At 45.4% G+C, this 15909-nt stretch overlaps 1 protein-coding gene and 1 long non-coding RNA gene across 4 annotated transcripts in view; one reads left to right on the forward strand and one right to left on the reverse strand.

Moving 5' to 3' along the window:
• Window positions 1–15909, forward strand: part of LOC139534674 (VPS10 domain-containing receptor SorCS2-like) — a 451135-nt gene that overhangs the window by 58491 nt on the left and 376735 nt on the right. The gene's annotated exons all lie outside the window — the stretch shown is intronic.
• LOC139534664 (uncharacterized) lies at window positions 10963–12808 on the reverse strand. The gene is made up of 2 exons (XR_011666977.1): window positions 12587–12808; window positions 10963–11744 (listed from the first exon to the last, which is right to left on the reverse strand). It is a non-coding gene; the product is annotated as an uncharacterized lncRNA (long non-coding RNA).

Consider the following 15909-nt stretch of genomic DNA (forward strand, 5'->3'; position numbering starts at 1 on the left):
ATTCTCTGTTTAGGGTCAGATAGCAATTTAGTCGGCTTTGGGATTTTGTTTCGTTTTTCCAATGTTGTATATATGAGTCCTTTGATTGGTTCATGATTTTGTTTATTGGAATTCTTTCTTTTGAAGCAGTGCTGGTGTCAGCTTGGTTGGTTAGGTCCAACACCAGCTGACTGAGAGGGCTCGTTTCTGAGCTCAGCTCTTGGGTTTGAAGTGCTTTAAATTGCAGACTCGAATTTGGACTTGAATTTAGATGTAGCCAAAATTTTTATGATCTTTTCTGTATTTTCATTATTACTGGAAAGCGGCCCAATTCTGCCCTACATGCATTAGTTGGTGTATTTCTCTGGACTTGTAGGATTTTCCGACAGAATTCTGCATGTAGGGCTTCAATTGGATGTTTGTCCCACATTTTAAAGTCCAGTTTATTGAGTGGCCCCCAAACCTCACTTCCATAAAGAGCTATTGGTAGGATTACACTGTCAAATATTTTGGTCCAAATTCTAATTGGGATGTTGATTTTGAATAATTTCATTTTTATTGCATACAATGCTCTGCGGGCTTTTTCTTTGAGTGCATTCACTGCCCTATTAAAGTTTCCCGATGCATATATGGTCAGACCAAGGTAGGTGTAATTTTTTGTGTGTTCAATGATGGTGTTGTTCAGGGTGAATTTATATTTGTGTTTCTGACATCTGTTTTGTTTTTGGAAAATCATGATTTTAGTTTTTGGGAAATTTACTGCCAGGGCCCAATTATGGCAATATTGCTCTAGAATATTAATGTTCTGTTGAAGACCTTCTTTGGTTGGTGATAGAAGTACCAAGTCATCAGCATATAGTAGGTATTTCACCTCTGTGTCAAATAGTGTGAGTCCTGGGGCTGGAGAATGGTCCAACATGTATGCTAATTCATTGATATAAATGTTGAAAAGATTTGGACTCAAACTACAGCCTTGTCTCACACCTCGACATTGTGAAAAGAATTCTGTTCTTTGGTTTTTGATTTTTATTGCACACTTGTTTTCTGTGTACATACATTTTATTAAGTCATACACCTTACCACCAAGCCCACTTTGGAGAATTTTGTAGAATAGCCCTTCGTGCCAAATAGAATCAAATGCTTTTTTAAAGTCAATAAAGCAAGCAAAGATTTTGCCCTCTTTTTTTTGGTGGACGTGTTTAGTAATTAGTGTGTGTAAGGTGTATATATGGTCAGTAGTGCGATGGTTAGGGAGAAAGCCAATTTGACATTTAGTTATTACATTTTTTTCTTGAAGAAAGGTTTGAATTCAAAATGCTACAGAAAACCTTTCCCAAGTTACTGTTTACACAAATTCCCCTGTAATTATTGGGGTCTGATTTGTCTCCACTTTTGTGGATAGGGGAGATGAGCCCCTGGTTTCAGACATCAGGGAAGCAGCCAGAAGTTAAAACCATGTTGAACAATTTAAGCACAGCATTTTGCAACTCAGGTGTGCTGTTTTTCAGCATTTCATTTCTGATGTTGTCTAGACCACAAGCCTTCTTTGATTTAATAGATTTGAGCTTTTCATTACGTTCTTGTTGGGTTATTGGGTAATCTAATGGATTTTGGTTGTTTTTAATGACTGATTCAAGGATGTTCAATTTTTCTGTAATTTCTAATTGGTTCTGTTTTAAGTCTTTTTGTGGGATGTTTTTGTATAGATTATCAAAATAAGTTTTCCAAATTCCTACATCTTGTATGGCTAATTCTTGTGGCTTTGTTGTGCTTAAATTGTTCCACATGTCCCAGAACTGATTTTGGTCAATTGCGTTTTCAATTTCATCAAGTGTCTTGTTGGTATAATTCAGTTTCTTGCATTTCAGTGTATGTTTATACTGTTTCAGAGTTTCAAAGTATTCATATTTCTCTCTCTCTCTAATTTTCTCTCTCTCTCATTTCTCTCTCTCTCATTCTCTCTGTCTCTCTCTCTCTCTCTAATTTTCGCTCTCTCTCATTTTCTTTTTCCCTCTCTCTCATTTTCTCTCTCTCTCGTTCTCTCTCTGTCTCGCTCTCTCATTTTCTCTCTCTCTCATTTCTCTCTCTCTCATTTCTCTCTCTCGTTCTCTCTGTCTCTCTCTCTGTCTCTTTTTCTCTCTGTCTCTCTCTTTCTGTCTCTCTCTCTCTCTCTCATTTTCTCTCTCTCTCGTTCTCCCTCTCTCTCATTTTCTTTCTCTCTCTCTCTCATTTTCTCTCTCTCTCGTTTTCTCTGTCTCTCTCTCTCATTTTCTCTTCGGCCTAGTTCTCTGCCAGGTATAGTGTAATCAGGGTCGTAATTAAACAGGATCAAATGGAATCCCTCAGGGACGTGAACGAGACCATCCTCAGAGCAGAGGAGACTCACTCTGTTAGAGACTGGCTGGCCAACAGTAAACTAGGGCTGATGGGTAATAGAGTTCTCTAGTGTAACAGTTGGAGATTTTGATTTCTCTGTTTGGCCTTGTTGTCTGGTACTGTAACAAGTACTCTGTTTTTGTGCAAGATTCGTGTTTTTTTTTTGTGTGTGTTAAACTCCTTGAGCTAACACTCTGAAGTGTTGATATTTCCTGGGGTAGTTAATATGACCGACAACTGAGAGACAACTATCCCTGGGTACTGAAACCATGGACCATCGAGCTTGAGAGAAATCCGATATCAGTTTGCTTCCTCTTGCTTCTGTCCTACCACATGAAGGCACAGTGTTGGTGCATGTCTATTTGTAAGTCAGTGCCTGTAAAGGACATTGATATTATAATATATGTAAATGCCATGTGGTTTATGTATATGGGATGTCATTAAAGGTCCAATGCAGAATTTTATTTACATTTATATCTCAATATCAAATCATATCTGGTTTGCTGAATCTGAAAACTAGCTGTTATTGGCAGAGAGGTTTGGAACTATTTCTTATTGGTCTATTAACAAATTTACTGCATTGTGATGTCACCAGGCAGACCAAAAACTCCATCCCACTAAAACAGGCTGAAATATCTGGTGCTCTTTTCAAACAGCTTTTACACTAAAAGGGCATTATCTTATCACATTTTCACAATGTTATTTCAACCTCATAGTATGAAAATACATATAAAACAAGACATACTATAACAATGGATGAATGGAAATTGTATATCTGTGTTTACGTGTAGATAAGAATGTAAAGAAAATGGCAGAAATGAACAAACTCAGGTTGACAGGGTGTCACGCCCTGACCATAGTTTGCTTTGTATGTTTGTATGTTTTGTTTGGTCAGGGTGTGATCTGAGTGGGCATTCTATGTTGTATGTCTAGTTTGTCTATTTCTATGTGTTTGGCCTGATATGGTTCTCAATCAGAGGCAGGTGTTAGTCGTTGTCTCTGATTGGGAACCATATTTAGGTAGCCTGCTTTGTATTATGGGTTGTGGGTGATTGTTCCTGTTTCTGTGTCTTTGTGTATGTCACCATACGGGACTGTTGCGTTTTCGTTCGTTTGTCCGTTTATTGTTTTGTAAGTTTATTCAGTTTTCTTCGTTAATAAATGTAACGAGGTATTCATATCACGCTGCACATTGGTCCTCCGATCCTTCTTACTACTCCTCCTCGAACGTGACACAGGGTTTGTTGAAGTATCTCACTGCTACCTATTCGTGGTCATGAATATTTACTAATGAGCCAGTAACTTAGCATGTCTTTTCTTTTCAACGTCCCAAACCCGTGTTTAGCTTCTCATTCATGTTTTCCTGGCTTCTTCCAGTAACTATTGGAGCCGTGGCCCATTCCGACATAATTCCCATTCCCTCTATGAGTCCCATCCATTGTGCTTTGTTTTTCCTTCTTTATTTTTGGGCGATGGAGGGAGAGAGAGAGAGGGAGGGAGGGAGAGGGAGAGAGAGAGGAGTGGGACTTTGGACAATAACATCACAAACACACAGGATGGGATGAAAGGAATGAAGAGAATGAAGAGAGGACAGAAAACAGAGAGAGAGAGGGAGAGAGACAGTGGAGGAGGAATAGAGATAGAGGGAAGGAGAAAAACAGAGGGAGAGAGAGAGAGAGACAGTGAAGGAGGAATAGAGATAGAGGGAGAGAGGGAGAGGGAGAGAGACAGTGAAGGAGGAATAGAGATAGAGGGAGAGAGGGAGAGGGAGAGAGACAGTGAAGGAGGAATAGAGATAGAGGGAAGGAGAAAAACAGAGAGGGAGAGAGACAGTGAAGGAGGAATAGAGATAGAGGGAGAGAGGGAGAGGGAGAGAGACAGTGAAGGAGGAATAGAGATAGAGGGAAGGAGAAAAACAGAGAGGGAGAGAGAGAGAGACAGTGAAGGAGGAATAGAGATAGAGGGAGAGAGGGAGAGAGGGAGAGAGTCAGTGAAGGAGGAATAGAGATGGAGGGAAGGAGAAAAACAGAGAGAGAGAGACAGTGAAGGAGGAATAGAGATAGAGGGAAGGAGAAAAACAGAGAGAGAGAGAGAGAGAGAGAGACAGTGAAGGAGGAATAGAGATGGAGGGAAGGAGAACAACAGAGGGAGAGAGAGAGAGAGACAGTGAAGGAGGAATAGAGATAGAGGGAAGGAGAAAAACAGAGAGAGAGAGAGAGAGAGAGACAGTGAAGGAGGAATAGAGATGGAGGGAAGGAGAAAAACACAGAGAGAGAGAGAGAGAGACAGTGAAGGAGGAATAGAGATGGAGGGAAGGAGAAAAACAGAGAGAGGGAGAGAGAGAGAGAGAGAGAGACAGTGAAGGAGGAATAGAGATGGAGGGAAGGAGAAAAACAGAGAGAGGGAGAGAGAGAGAGAGAGAGAGAGACAGTGAAGGAGGAATAGAGATAGAGGGAGAGGGGGAGAGGGAGAGAGACAGTGAAGGAGGAATAGAGATAGAGGGAAGGAGAAAAACAGAGAGAGAGAGAGACAGTGAAGGAGGAATAGAGATGGAGGGAGAGAGGGAGAGGGAGAGAGACAGTGAAGGAGGAATATAGATAGAGGGAGAGAGGGAGAGGGAGAGAGACAGTGAAGGAGGAATAGAGATAGAGGGAAGGAGAAAAACAGAGAGGGAGAGAGAGAGAGAGACAGTGAAGGAGGAATAGAGATAGAGGGAGAGAGGGAGAGGGAGAGAGTCAGTGAAGGAGGAATAGAGATGGAGGGAAGGAGAAAAACAGAGAGAGAGAGAGAGACAGTGAAGGAGGAATAGAGATGGAGGGAAGGAGAAAAACAGAGGGAGAGAAAGAGAGAGAGAGACAGTGAAGGAGGAATAGAGATAGAGGGAAGGAGAAAAACAGAGGGAGAATAAGTGGTGTTGCCATGCTTTATGGTGTCCTCACATAAACACGTAGACTATTCCTAAGGGTGAGAAAACCAGTCAATACAACTCAATACGCCTTAGTAGCACAGTTTGACTGTAGAGACTTGGATACAGTGACAGGAACAAAACAACTCCCCAATACCTGTACCCCCTCACCACTCCCTCCGTCACCCCCTGCCAATCGCAATTACTTTGGTGCAAGCCTCCAGCATTCTCCTCACACACTGGCAAATAACCCTATCTCCCCTCCTCCCCCTCTGCCCAAACATATCCCTGCCCCGCTGCGGCCATCAGATGGGAACAATAATGAGGAGATCATTAGTTTTCCCCAAACGAGGCGACGGGCAGACAGGAGGGGGGCTTTATTGCACGCCGGCGTGTTGTGTTGTGTCCGTGGAGTAATTCATTAACGGACTAGGCTAATACAGTTTCTTAATTAGCACCACATGAAAATAGATTGGGGGAGGGGGGTGTAGGGAGGGTGGGTATCGCCGGGCTGTGTGGGTGGTGTATGGTTGGTGTGGGTACTTCCGGGCTGTGTGGGTGGTGGTGGTGGGTGAATGGCGGTGGTAGTGGGTGGTAATGGATGGTGGATGGTGGATGGCAGGTGGGTTGATAGTGGGTGGTGGTGGTGGTGGTGGTAGTGGTGGTGGTAGTGGTGGTGGTAGTGGTGGTGGTGGTGGTAGTGGTGGTGGTAGTGGTGGTGTATGGTGGTGGTAGTGGTGGTGGTGGTGGTGGTAGTGGTGGTGTATGGTGGTGGTAGTGGTGGTGTATGGTGGTGGTAGTGGTGGTGTATGGTGGTGGTAGTGGTGGTGTATGGTGGTGGGTGGTGGTGGTAGTGGTGGTGGTGTATGGTGATGGTAGTGGTGGTGTATGGTGGTGGTAGTGGTGGTGTATGGTGGTGGTAGTGGTGGTGTATGGTGGTGGTAGTGGTGGTGTATGGTGGTAGTGGTGGTGGTGTATGGTGATGGTAGTGGTGGTGGTGGTGGTGGTGGTGGTAGTGGTGGTGGTAGTGGTGGTGGTGTATGGTGGTGGGTGGTGATGTTGGATGGTGGTGGTGGTGGTGGTGGTGAGTTGTGGGTGGTGTTGGTGGTGGTGTTGGTGGTGGAGGTGAGTTGTGGGTGGTGGTGGTGGTGGTAGTAGTGGTGGTGGTGGTGGTGGTGGTGTATGGTGGTGGGTGGTGATGGTAAGTTGTGGGTGGTGGTGGTGGATGGTGGTGGTGGAGGTGAGTTGTGGGTGGTGGTAGTGGTGGTGGTGGTGGTGGTTTTGGTTGGTGTGAGATGGTGGGTGGTGGGTGTTGAAGGGTGGTAGTGGATGTTGTTGCCAGGGGTTAGAATGCTTAAACGACCATGGAGATGAACAGAAGAGTTCCTCAATATGTTACTAGGCTGGAAGATATAGAGAAAATATGGGTCAGAAGCTGCAGCTCAAATCAGCATGCATCTATAGTGCTGCACTGGTGCGTATTCAAAGGGACTCCTTGCACCCATGAAGAGGTACAGAACATAGTCCTAACTAGATACAGCGTCACGCTTCTTTTCAACACTCCATCCGTAACGGATGTGCTTGCCTACATCTCCCACAATTCATTGAACTGAGACTATGTTGAAACATGCATTTGTTGTATGAGGTTGAAAAACATATTATACTGCGACTGAAATCCCAGTAGGTTTTTTAAAGGTTATACATCTATAATGGATTCTGAAAACATTTAGTTTTCCTGGTTTTATTAGTAGATAGTTTGAGTTAAAGGTAATAGACAGCATGTTATAATCCATTTAGAGATGGCAGGGGCTGGCGGGCAGCAGCTGTAGTCTGTGCTTTGCTGAAGACTTGCACTCTCTGGTTGCCTTTTCCCTGTTGATCCTCATTTTGTTGCTGATGTCTATTGGCAGGAGTTTGTGTTTTTTGAGTGGCTGTGTGTGTGTGTGCGTGTGTATATTGCCTTGAAGTCTTATCAGCACGTACAGAGAGGAGAGGAAGTCTGATTTGTTGAGACCAGATAAACAGACACAGAGATGAGCAATACCATGTCTCCACTTCTTCTTTGCGTATTGGGCTTCGTCGTGCAGGACAACAAACCATGTGTGTCAAAGGGACCGGTACACATGACAGATAGATCTGATTCAGTTTATACTGTATAAGACTTTCAGCATAGGAAACACCGAGATAGAGCTGGGTATAGTTCCAAGATAAGAGCCAATGGGAATCCATGTCTGTCTCCCTTTGGGCAACACCCCCACAGGGTGATGGAACTGACTTTGTTATTGTGTTGTCATTTTTGTTGTTGCTTAGACTACTAATTTTTCACTGTCTTTTAGCCCTTACCTGTTCCGTCAAACAGAAGCTTGAGAAGATAGTAAACGTGTGTGTGTGTGTGTGTGTGTGTGTGTGTGTGTGTGTGTGTGTGTGTGTGTGTGTGTGTGTGTGTGTGTGTGTGTGTGTGTGTGTGTGTGTGTGTGTGTGTGTGTGTGTGTGTGTGTGTGTGTGTGTGTGTGTGCGTGTGTGCTTGTACAGAAGAAAAGCGAATACACTCTAGTCCTCTTTATTAATTATGTATACAACTCTCATCCACGTCTTATCTAGATGGAGCCAATTAATAATGTTACAGAATTGTAATTACACAGAAGTTATCACAGATCATTCCATCCCTCTCCCTATCTCAATTCGTCTATCTATCCCTCCATCTCTCCTTTACCCTCCTCTCTCTCTCTCTGCATCTCTTTCTTCGTCTATCTATCCCTCCATCTCTATATTACCCTCCTCTCTCTCTCTCTCTCTCTCTCTCTCTCTCTCTCTCTCTCTCTCTCTCTCTCTCTCTCAATTCAATTCAATTCAATTCAAGGGGCTTTATTGGCATGGGAAACATGTGTTAACATTGCCAAAGCAAGTGAGGTAGATATTATACAAAAGTGAAATAAACAATACAAATTAACAGTAAACATTACACATACAGAAGTTTCAAAACAATAAAGACATTACAAATGTTATATTATATATACACAGTGTTGTAACAATGTACAAATGGTTAAAGCACACAAGTTAAAATAAATAAGCATAAATATGGGTTGTATTTACAATGGTGTTTGTTCTTCACTGGTTGCCCTTTTCTTGTGGCAACAGGTCACAAATCTTGCTGCTGTGATGGCACACTGTGGAATTTCTCCGAGTAGATATGGGAGTTTATCAAAATTGGATTTGTTTTCAAATTCTTTGTGGATCTGTGTAATCTGAGGGAAATATGTCTCTCTAATATGGTCATACATTGGGCAGGAGGTTAGGAAGTGCAGCTCAGTTTCCACCTCATTTTGTGGGCAGTGTGCACATAGCCTGTCTTCTCTTGAGAGCCATGTCTGCCTACGGCGGCCTTTCTCAATAGCAAGGCTATGCTCACTGAGTCTGTACATAGTCAAAGCTTTCCTTAAGTTTGGGTCAGTCACAGTGGTCAGGTATTCTGCCACTGTGTACTCTGTGTTTAGGGCCAAATAGCATTCTAGTTTGCTCTGTTTTTTTGTTAATTCTTTCCAATGTGTCAAGTAATTATCTTTTTGTTTTCTCATGATTTGGTTGGGTCTAATTGTGCTGTTGTCCTGGGGCTCTGTGGGGTGTGTTTGTGTTTGTGAACAGAGCCCTAGGACCAGCTTGCTTAGGGGACTCTTCTCCAGGTTCATCTCTCTGTAGGTGATGGCTTTGTTATGGAAGGTTTGGGAATCGCTTCCTTTTAGGTGTTTGTAGAATTTAACGGCTCTTTTCTGGATTTTGATAATTAGTGGGTATAGGCCTAATTCTGCTCTGCATGCATTATTTGGTGTTCTACGTTGTACACGGAGGATATTTTTGCAGAATTCTGCATGCAGAGTCTCAATTTGGTGTTTGTCCCATTTTGTGAAATCTTGGTTGGTGAGCGGACCCCAGACCTCACAACCATAAAGGGCAATGGGCTCTATGACTGATTCAAGTATTTTTAGCCAGATCCTAATTGGTATGTTGAAATTTATGTTCCTTTTGATGGCATAGAAGGCCCTTCTTGCCTTGTCTCTCAGATCGTTCACAGCTTTGTGGAAGTTACCTGTGGTGCTGATGTTTAGGCCGAGGTATGTATCGTTTTTTGTGTGCTCTAGGGCAACGGTGTCTAGATGGAATTTGTGGTCCTGGTGACTGGACCTTTTTTGGAACACCATTATTTTGGTCTTACTGAGATTTACTGTCAGGGCCCAGGTCTGACAGAATCTGTGCAGAAGATCTAGGTGCTGCTGTAGGCCCTCCTTGGTTGGTGACAGAAGCACCAGATCATCAGCAAACAGTAGACATTTGACTTCGGATTCTAGTAGGGTGAGACCGGGTGCTGCAGACTGTTCTAGTGCCCGCGCCAATTCGTTGATATATATGTTGAAGAGGGTGGGGCTTAAGCTGCATCCCTGTCTCACCCCACGACCCTGTGTGAAGAAATGTGTGTGTTTTTTGCCAATTTTAACCGCACACTTGTTGTTTGTGTACATGGATTTTATAATGTCGTATGTTTTACCCCCAACACCACTTTCCATCAATTTGTATAGCAGACCCTCATGCCAAATTGAGTCGAAGGCTTTTTTGAAATCAACAAAGCATGAGAAGACTTTGCCTTTGTTTTGGTTTGTTTGGTTGTCAATTAGGGTGTGTAGGGTGAATACATGGTCTGTTGTACGGTAATTTGGTAAAAAGCCAATTTGACATTTGCTCAGTACATTGTTTTCATTGAGGAAATGTACGAGTCTGCTGTTAATGATAATGCAGAGGATTTTCCCAAGGTTACTGTTGACGCATATTCCACGGTAGTTATTGGGGTCAAATTTGTCTCCACTTTTGTGGATTGGGGTGATCAGTCCTTGGTTCCAAATATTGGGGAAGATGCCAGAGCTAAGGACGATGTTAAAGAGTTTTAGTATAGCCATATATATTAGTATTAGTATAGTATATATTAGTATAGTTTTATATATCTCTCTCTCTCTCTCTCTCTCTCTCTCGGCATCTCTATTTGTCAATCTATCCCTCCATCTCTCCTTTACCCTCCTCTCTCTCTCTCTCTCTCCATCTCTTTCTTTGTCTATCTATCCTTCCATCTCTCCTTTACCCTCCTCTCTCTCTCTCTCTCTCTCTCTATCTCTCTCTCTCTCTCTCTCTCTCTCTCTCTCTCTCTCTCTCTCTCTCTCTCTCTCTCTCTCTCTCTCTCTCTCTCTCTCTCTCTCTCTCTCTCTCTCTCTCTCTCTCCCCATCTCTTTCTTTGTCTATCTATCCTTCCATCTCTCTATTACCATCCTCTCTCTCTCTCTCTATCTATCTCTTTCTTTGTCTATCTATCCTTCCATCTCTCATTTACCCTCCTCTCTCTCTCTCTCTCTCTCTCTCTCTCTCTCTCTCTCTCTCTCTCTCTCTCTCTCTCTCTCTCTCTCTCTCTCTCTCTCTCTCTCTCTCTCTCTCTCTCTCTCTCTCTCTCTCTCTCTCTCTCCATCTCTTTCTTTGTCTATCTATCCCTCCATCTCTCCTTTACCCTCCTCTCTCTCTCTGCATCTCTTTCTTCGTCTATCTATCCCTCCATCTCTCCTTTACCCTCCTCTTTCCATCTCATTCTCTCCCTATCTCTACCTCTTTGTCTCCTGTTAGGAACCGGCTCATAGCCCGTAACAAAGAGGGAGACAACGTGGAGATAACGGAATAACAAAAATATATTTATTAAATAAAGTCAACTATATTCAAGTAACAATGGTATGTGTAGTCAGTAGTCAGTAGTCAGCAGTCAGTAGTCAGCAGTCAGTAGTCAGTAGTCAGCAGTCAGTAGTTAGCAGTCAGTAGTCAGTAGTTATCAGTCAGCAGTCAGCAGTCAGTAGTCAGTAGTCAGTAGTCAGTAGTCAGTAGTCAGTAGTCAGTAGTCAGCAGTCAGTAGTCAGTAGTTATCAGTCAGTAGTCGGTTGTCAGTAGTCAGTAGTCAGCAGTCAGTAGTCAGTAGTCAGCAGTCAGCAGTCAGCAGTCAGTAGTCATCAGTCAGTAGTCAGCTGTCAGCTGTCAGCAGTCAGTAGTCAGCAGTCAGCAGTCAGTAGTCAGCAGTCAGCAGTCAGTAGTCAGTAGTCAGTAGTCAGCAGTCAGTAGTCAGCAGTCAGTAGTTAGCAGTCAGTAGTTATCAGTCAGCAGTCAGTAGTCAGTAGTCAGTAGTCAGTAGTCAGTAGTCAGCAGTCAGTAGTCAGCATTCAGTAGTCAGTAGTCAGTAGTCAGCAGTCAGTAGTCAGTAGTCAGCAGTGTAAGTGAGTGGATGACTGCATAGACGGTGATAATGAGGGGTGTTGAGAGGTACCAAAATAAACAAACACAAAGAAGCCCCCAAAATGCCACGACCAAAAAACAACAGTGTGTCTGCATGGAGAGTCTCTTCAATGAATGGGGGAAAGGTGTTTTTATGATTTCACTGACGACCCTCCCGGCTCCGCCCACCGACATCCTATGAAGGAAAACAAGAGCAAAGAGAAATAATTCGGCAGATAGAGTGGGAGGGGCGTCACACTCCCTTAAGTTGAATCCAATCCGTTCTCGTAATTGTCAGCTTCTAGATGTTTCCTTCTATGGAGAGCCAATATAAAGGTAAGGCATTGTAAAGCAAAGAAAGGCATATGGTACATTCTTCTCCAAGCATTTATTTGTCTGACTGGTCAATTGTCTCAATTTCAGGGAAATTACTCAGAATGGCCATGTCCCCAGAGTGTGTGGGAATTGTTATTGTTGTGTCACGGCTGCCAAGTCAGACTAGGAGGAAACATGGTGTGAGGCAGCCAAAAAGCCAGCCAGCCAACCAACCAGCCAACCAGCCAACCAGCCAACCAGCCAGCCAGCCAACCAACCAGCCAGCCAGCCAGCCAGCCAACCAGCCAACCAGCCAACCAGCCAGCCAGCCAACCAGCCAACCAGCCAACCAGCCAACCAGCCAGCCAGCCAACCAGCCAGCCAGCCAGCCAGCCAGCCAGCCAGCCAGCCAACCAACCAACCAGCCAACCAACCAGCCAGCCAAACAGAAAACCAGCCAGCCAACTAACCAACCAACCAGCCAACCAGCAAGCCAAACAGAAAACCAGCCAGCCAGCCAACCAGCCAACTAACCAACCAACCAGCCAACCAGCCAGCCAGCCAACCAACCAACCAGCCAACCAACCAACCAGCCAGCCAAACAGAAAACCAGCCAGCCAGCCAACCAGCCAACTAACCAACCAACCAGCCAACCAGCCAGCCAAACAGAAAACCAGCCAGCCAGCCAGCCAGCCAACCAGCCAGCATACACTATGGACTCACGTTGTCTTGCTCAATCACCTCTGTGAATGTGTTGATAGCTGAAGATGCTAGTTGTCGTTGGACCATGCAGCCGCCTGCAAAACAACCCTCCCGTAGTCTCTTTGAAGTAACCCACCGGATAATCATAGAGCTGAAAGAACATCATCAACAACAGAGGGCTTTGTCTCCGGTCTGTGAGACAGAGTGTTAAACATGCTCCCCCTGGTTACATTATACAACGACAGAGATAAACAAGGAAGTGGAGAGCTTTGATGGATAGCAGCAACAATCAGGTGTCTCTGATTAGACTCAAATACAAAGTTGGGAGAGGAAGGTGTTTGTTGACCTTGTTAATTTGCAAATGATGTTCACAAAGCCCTCCTCTTTACTTGTACTCTTTACTCTTTGCTCTCTCTCTCTCAATTATATAAAATTCAAGGGGCTTTATTGGCATGGGAAACATATGTTAACATTGCCAAAGCAAGAGAAATAGATAATATACAGAAGTGAAATAAGCAATAAAAATGAACAGTAAACATTACAGTCACAGTGAGTAGCAGAAGTTCTCTCCTTTCCTCTCTGAAGTCTACTCTTATTTCATGAAGTAGAAACAGCACACAGAGGCTGAGGGAGATGTGCTCTGTTGATGCTCTGTACAGACAGTAGTTATTACCTGATTGGTGAGTTGCGAGGTTTAGTTCCTGTTTTGAGCCACTCGGCGAGGGTTGTCATACACAGGAAAGTGGTGACAGAGAGAGGTGGTTGATGGTCCTTGTGGGAGGGGAGGGGGACTCACTCAGCGGGGCCAGGCCACACTTCCTAAAATAGCTCTGTGTACTGACAGGACAATGATAGGGCTGTGTGTGTGTGTGTGTGTGTGTGTGTGTGTGTGTGTCTGTGTGTGTGTGTGTGTGTGTGTGTGTCTGCCCGCTGTGAAATCTTAATAACAGCAGCTCTACCATCCCTACCCTACCATTAGCAATCTCTACAGTCACAAGGACTCACTAAATAATAACAACAAGACAGAGAGAGAGAGAGAGAGAGAGAGAGAGAGAGAGAGAGAGAGATGAAAAACTGAGACAGAAAGCTAGGGCAATTCTTTTCAGACATACTCTGTCCAAGCAATCAAAATGTGAGCAGGCACAGAGGCAAGCATACAGGGAGGGGTCGATATACAAAACTACATGTCAGCTGCTGCTGTGTAGATCAACCTCTCTGAGATACACATTCTCACCTGTATTAGACAGAGAGAGAAGAGGGAGGGAGAAGTGAGAGGTGGAAGAGAGAGGGTGGAAGAGAGAGGGTGGAAGAGATAGGGTGGAAGAGATAGGGTGGAAGAGAGAGGGTGGAAGAGAGAAGGTGGAAGAGAGAGGGTAGAAGAGAGAGGGTGGAAGAGAGAGGGTGGAAGAGAGAGGGTGGAAGAGAGAGGGTGGAAGAGGGAGGGAGAAGTGGGAGGGTGGAAGAGAGAGGGTGGAAGAGAGAGGGTGGAAGAGAGAGGGTGGAAGAGAGAGGGTGGAAGAGAGAGGGTGGAAGAGAGAGGGTGGAAGAGAGAGGATGGAAGAGAGGGTGGAAGAGAGAGGGTGGAAGAGAGAGGGTGGAAGAGGGAGGGAGAAGTGGGAGGGTGGAAGAGAGAGGGTGGAAGAGAGAGGGTGGAAGAGAGAGGGTGGAAGAGAGAGGATGGAAGAGAGAGGGAGAAGTGGGAGGGTGGAAGAGAGGGTGGAAGAGAGAGGGTGGAAGAGAGAGGGTGGAAGAGAGAGGGTGGAAGAGAGAGGGTGGAAGAGAGAGGGTGGAAGAGAGAGGATGGAAGAGAGAGGGAGAAGTGGGAGGGTGGAAGAGAGGGTGGAAGAGAGAGGGTGAAGAGAGAGGGTGGAAGAGAGAGGGTGGAAGAGAGAGGGTGGAAGAGAGAGGGAGAAGTGGGAGGGTGGAAGAGAGAGGGTGGAAGAGAGAGGGTGGAAGAGAGAGGGTGGAAGAGAGAGGGTGGAAGAGAGAGGATGGAAGAGAGAGGGAGAAGTGGGAGGGTGGAAGAGAGGGTGGAAGAGAGAGGGTGGAAGAGAGAGGGTGGAAGAGAGAGGGTGGAAGAGAGAGGGAGAAGTGGGAGGGTGGAAGAGAGAGGGTGGAAGAGAGAGAGTGGAAGAGAGAGGGAGAAGTGGGAGGGTGGAAGAGAGGGTGGAAGAGAGAGGGTGGAAGAGGGAGGGAGAAGTGGGAGGGTGGAAGAGAGAGGGTGGAAGAGGGAGGGAGAAGTGGGAGGGTGGAAGAGGGAGGGTGGAAGAGAGAGGGTGGAAGAGGGAGGGGAAGTGAGAGGGTGGACGAGGGAGGGAGAAGTGGGAGGGTGGAAGAGGGAGGGGAAGTGAGAGGGTGGAAGAGAGAGGGTGGAAGAGGGAGGGTGGAAGAGAGAGGGAGGACGAGGGAGGGTGGAAGAGGGAGGGTGGAAGAGAGAGGGAGGACGAGGGAGGGTGGAAGAGAGAGGGTGGACGAGGGAGGGAGAAGTGGGAGGGTGGAAGAGGGAGGGTGGAAGAGAGAGGGTGGACGAGAGAGGGAGAAGTGGGAGGGTTGAAGAGAGAGGGTGGACGAGAGAGGGAGAAGTGGGAGGGTGGAAGAGGGAGGGTGGAAGAGAGAGGGTGGAAGAGAGAGGGTGGAAGAGAGGAGGGTGGACGAGAGGAAGGTGGACGAGGGAGGGAGAAGTGGGAGGGTGGAAGAGGGAGGGTGGAAGAGAGAGGGTGGAAGAGAGGAGGGTGGACGAGGGAGGGAGAAGTGGGAGGGTGGAAGAGGGAGGGTGGAAGAGAGAGGGTGGACGAGGGAGGGAGAAGTGGGAGGGTGGAAGAGAGAGGGTGGAAGAGAGAGGGTGGAAGAGAGAGGGGAGAGCTGAGGGCAAAGAGAGAAGAGAGAGGGGTAAAGTTTTGTAACCCTAAACATGCTCAGTTAATGCTTGGCCAATCGAAGGAGGGCTAAGGCAAGCCTGGACCCTTTCCCAGAATGCTTTACCAGTGACATAATCAGATGATTTGGTTCAGGCTATTGTGAAACTACCTTGTTTGTATTCCAACATAATTGAGTAATTGACTGAGACTATTTTTGTGTGCCTGGGAGTGACTTGTCCTTGTGGATAATCTGTTTTGTCCTGTTTGTATTGACACTTACCCACCGCTGGTACTCCGTGAGAGAAAATAGCAACTCATATTGATCATGAATCATGGCTATAGGCATTGCGATTCATCACTGTTAAGCTAAAGTTCTGCAAAGATCTGGGTACTTTGATGCAGGAATTGTCACTTTTATTTTAGTTATTAGATTAGTGATTGTTTGTGAATAGAGATAAACCTTGATTTTCGTCAGTTGTTAAAGTG

The sequence above is a fragment of the Salvelinus alpinus genome, chromosome 11 (genome assembly GCF_045679555.1).
Source record: "Salvelinus alpinus chromosome 11, SLU_Salpinus.1, whole genome shotgun sequence".
NCBI classification, from domain to species: domain Eukaryota; kingdom Metazoa; phylum Chordata; class Actinopteri; order Salmoniformes; family Salmonidae; genus Salvelinus; species Salvelinus alpinus.